The sequence below is a fragment of the Ipomoea nil genome, unplaced genomic scaffold, assembly GCF_001879475.1.
Source record: "Ipomoea nil cultivar Tokyo-kokei standard unplaced genomic scaffold, Asagao_1.1 scaffold0276, whole genome shotgun sequence".
Lineage (NCBI taxonomy): Eukaryota > Viridiplantae > Streptophyta > Magnoliopsida > Solanales > Convolvulaceae > Ipomoea > Ipomoea nil.
In genome coordinates, this window is record NW_017616704.1 from 2,537,213 (window position 1) to 2,542,203 (window position 4,991).

Below are 4,991 nucleotides of genomic sequence, written 5' to 3' on the forward strand. Positions count from 1 at the left end.
TATTATCTTTTTTTGTGCACTATTTTTCTAATTAAATATCAAAGTTATAACATAAAATAATGCTATATATTTATTTACCAAGTATTTTATTAATACCATGAAAAAATTAAAAAAATATAATTAATAAAGCCAACCATATTAACTACTTGAGAGATTTTGTGACAAAGAGAGTATTCAAATCACACAACAAATTGAAGTGAGAACTACCTCGCAATGTCCTTGTTTGACAATCAGCAGTTAGCGGTTAACATTAGCGGATTATACAAGCGGATTTGACCAGCGAATTTATTTAATCATTAACATTGGGTAGAAAAAATGACCGCCAAATTATTAAATCAAATGAATGGTTCATATTGTTCAGGTTTTAATTTTTTTCTTTTATGATTTTCTAATTTATCCTTAATTATATGATTATCCATTTAACTTTTCCGTTAATTCACCGTTAGTCTAATTCTTATATTAAAGTCTAATATAGAATTATAACTACACCATTAATCTAATTCTAATATTAAAGTCTTAATAGAACTTAACCACAAATTCTAATGTCGGAATCTCCTCAAACAATATTAGTATATATTTCATATTTTATGCCCTAATTTTTTGTTCTCCCTTATGTCCCGTATTTGGTTTCAACCATACCTATACAATTATTTTATTGACAATTATAATCAATATTGACTATATTATCTTGCATTTGTAAACTTAGAATTACCTATTTAACCCGCACGGGCTTAGCTCAATGGTTTAGTGGGTAGTATTTGGGAGAAGAGACCAAGGTTTGAATCTCGGCGGCGGCAATGCGGGAATTATGTCCAAAGTGGGCAGATTCCTTGTGCGTATCAGCATTTGGCCCTGTCTACTGAACCATTGAGTCACTGTGATTTACAACTTCCCACAATGCTCTGTCGGGTCGGAGTGTGGGGGAGCCCTTGGGGTTGGGGACTCAACCTTTGGGAGAAGAATTACCTATTTAAATACGCAAATTCAACCTCCAATTATCTATGCATGAACAATTTCAATATAATCTTGCCTTAATATACTTTAAAGTACTTATTTAAAAAAAAAAAAAAAGCATTGGGCATTATCCCAATCGCGCAATGCGCGTAAAAAACTAGTCCATTAATAAATTTTCAATGGATGTATAGGATTGAAAGTCAACAATCAATTAATTAAGGATAAATTTAAAAAAGAAGGGTAAAAGAGTAATTCTATTATGATGTTTAATTTTGGTTATAATTAAAATAGAATATTTACCATAATATAAGGGATTGTAATAATTAAGTCTATTGAAGCAGTAACGTGCCAACACAGGAATGTAAAGCTATAATTTTTTTTTTTGAAATAATAAATCTGTAATTTTAATTTAGGTTAATGTTACGATGGTTTTTATTTGTCGCTGTGTGCGTTACTTCATTCGATCGTGTGCATAACACTGTGTTTTTGGTAACTACTATAACATTGAGTGTGCATTTTTATGTTTTTTTTTTTTTTTTTTTTTTTGTCTTGTGCAAGTTTATTGGAATTACGTAACCAACAAAAAAAAAAATTATTTGTTCAGGCGTTTGCATTTTGAGTAGATAGTAAGTGCATAGTAGCTCTAGTATTGTGCTTGTCAATTATTTTTTTTTTCTTTCAAATTCCTACGTAGGTGTGTGAACGTTATAGAGATGCGTGTGCGTTTGTGTGGTATGACGTGTGCAAAATTCTGAGAATTTTTTTTTTTGTTTTTTGACGGTGGTGTGTGCGGTTATGTGGAAAGGCGTTTGCAAATTTTTTATAATGGTACTTTGTAACATGTAGGCCACGATTTTTTTTACAAATGGGTTGTTCTATGTGAATGACCTGTCTTTTTTTTTTTTTTTTTCAATGGAACATTGTAACATATCGGCTGGCAGGAATATAAAATGGTGGTGTGAGCATGTAAGGTATATTGCGTGTGCATTATTACGTTGGTGTGTGTGTGTGTGAGTGTTTTTTTTTTTTTTTTTTTTTTTTTTTTTTTTTTTTTTTTTTTAATTTCATACGTAGTGGGTTTGCAATTGGTAGGTCTTTGTGTGTGCTATTTGGAGGTATGACGTGTGTAAGTGATTTTGTTTTTATTTTGGAGGTGGTAGGTGTGTGCAGTTATGTGGTATGGTGTGTTCATTTATTTTAGGCGTGTGCGTTAGAATAATATTATGCGTGTGCGTTAGAATAATACTATGCGTGTGCGTTAGAACAGTTGGCCTTGTGCATTACACTGTAGCGTCATTTTTAAACAGAAAACGAAAGGAAAAATATTACATTTACTATCAATTAGCTGTATGACTTTCTCAATTAAATTCAAGTATGCATTAATCAGAGATTTAAGTGGAATTAAATTCATTAATTCCCACTGAAGATGTGAGGATGGGGACATTATTTCTTATTTCTTATTAAAGTTAAATGATTGTACAACTAAGCTAGGCTATTTTTGGGTGCTTAAGATGGGGGTGGAGGGGTGTGAGTTGTTGTGAGCTATATTTAGAAACAATAAAGGATAGAAGGTGAATAGACCTAGCATAGATGTGCTTTTCAGCATTCTAACTAAGCTGAGCTCTCCAAAGCAACAAGACTAAGAAGGTTATGCACTGTAAAGCACAATGTTACCACAACCCCTGGAAAGTATCAATAGTTAAACAGATCATCAGCATTTTTTCACAAAAGTTACTTCTCAAAAAGACCCTACTTCCTGAGAATGTGAAGAGTCGCTATACTCAGTTGTGCAACAAAGAACTGTTAAAGTTTGAATCTGTAAATTATAATTATGATACCCTAGCTGTTCTATTACAAAACTGATAGATTAAAGAACAAAGTTACATAAATTATATGGGAACACTGTTACAGAACTGCAATACTACAAGAAATTTTCATACAACTGCCATGTAGGTTTGCGTTAGAAGCTGAAAAAACAAGGGACCAGTTTAGCAAACTGCAATTGACAATAGAGTTTTAAAAAATAAAATAAAATGAGACAAGAGCAGGAATGAAAAGTTCACTTCCCTCCATTGACTCTATAACAGAATGAAGATGAGGTCAGATAATCAAATCTCAGACTCATCTGTCCCTACGTTGTCCTTTTCTCTATGAATCAAGTATTTAATCAGCAATGTATAATGACAATGAATATTTCACCTTCATTTCACAATCTTGGTGAAGAATGAGGTAGCAAAAGTTCGTGGAGATGTTCCATGGAAGGCAGCACTACTGGTTCTTTAAGGGATACACTATAGTGGGTTTTATGGCTTTGCATTGGAGTAGAGGCTGTTGCAGTTTTGTAGATTTTTTTTTGCAGATGCATGCTTTTGTTATTCTGCCTAAACTAACTTTTTTTCCAATTAACATAAAAATTTAAAGTTGTCTGACCTTCATCATGTGAACTTGGTTCATTAAGATTGACTTTCATCTCAAATTTCATCCAAACTTTGACATATTTGTTGAAAATTATATGTAGTAAATAGAATCCTATTCAACTTCTATGTTCAGATGAAGTGAAAATATTAACATACATAAATTTTTAAATATTGAAACACATAGCACACAAGCAAGTAAAATAAAAAGAAAACTGAATGTGAGATGTTTACACAAAAGATCCAAAAATAAAATTACATACAGTAGCTGGTTATAGAAGGCAGCCAAAGATGTTGCATAGATCCCTACAAAGATGAGCAGAACATCATGTGTAAACATTGCAAATGGTCAAAACAGTAGCAATTACTACAAATCAGCTTTACCTCATTTATATGTTTAACTTTTTTTAAATGCATAAAAATTTTAAAAGGAATCTGATCAACAAGAGCAAAAACCAACTGCACATTAGCACATAAATGAAATAGAGATCCAGAGAGAAGTTCCCCCAGTATGAATTTATTGAGAATTAGGTCAGAACTTTAATGTAACAATAGAACTGAATCAAACCAATGCATATTTTGATAAAAGCGCCGGATCAAGCACGTTACAGCAGATGGGATACCTGGAATGCGAGCAGACGATCCACACCTCGGTCAATTGGGTTGGCGTGATGAAGACCCTGCCATGCTCGTCGCCGGAGATTGTGTTGGAGGAGTGAGTGAGTCGTTCGAAAGCAGCAAGAGAGGACCGGACGGACGGACAACGGCAATTGGGAGAGGAACGGTCGGACACTGCAATTGAAGAGACGCGAAGTAATATATATTTAATCAACACATAAAATACCATAATTAGTGGTGCACAAGCCCATAAAATCTGCTATCAATTATTACACCCTAATAAAGACACCATAAAAAAGACAACAACACCCCCATATGCACAAACATCAACTGCACGTGGCCTCCAAATCAGACAAATCTCATCCATCCAAAAAAACAAATAAATGTACCAGATCAAGCCTCACCACCTTGCCTGACAAAGGTAACCTCACCAGATTCAATATATATATATATATATATATATATATATATATATATATATATATATATATATATATATATATATATATATATATATAGTGAATGGTTCCAGTGCGGTTGTGCGGTTGATTAATGTGCGTGAGTTTTATACTTAATGTGCGTGAGTCTTGTGCTTAATGTGTCTGAGATATGTACTTAATGTGCATGAGTTTTGTACTTAAGGTGTGTGAGTCTTGCGCCTAAGGTGCGTGAGTTTTGTGCTTAATGTGCATGAGTGTGTACTTAATGTGAGTTGTTGTTGAAACTTTAAAGTGCATGAGTTTTGTGCTTAATGTGCGTGAATTTTTGTGCTAAGTGTTTGTGAGTCTTGTGCTTAAGGTGCGTGAGGTTTGTACTTAAGGTGCGTGAGGTTTGTGCTTAATGTGCGTGAGGTATAAGAAAATAGTAATTTACTGAAAGAAGTACGTGGTGAAAGAAATAGTAGCAAAGATATTCAAGGTATGTAGTGCTTGTGGAACCAAGCAATTCCATAATTGAACAAACAAATCTATATCCATTGTTAAACTGCAACTATCCACATATACC

The 4,991-nt window shown here is 33.3% G+C and overlaps 1 long non-coding RNA gene across 1 annotated transcript; it reads right to left on the minus strand.

The window, feature by feature from the left end:
• Positions 1-2,757: 2,757 nt before the first annotated feature.
• On the minus strand, positions 2,758-4,214 carry LOC109156270. The gene is made up of 2 exons (XR_002049984.1): positions 3,992-4,214; positions 2,758-3,674 (listed from the first exon to the last, which is right to left on the minus strand). It is a non-coding gene; the product is annotated as an uncharacterized LOC109156270 (long non-coding RNA).
• Positions 4,215-4,991: the final 777 nt, after the last annotated feature.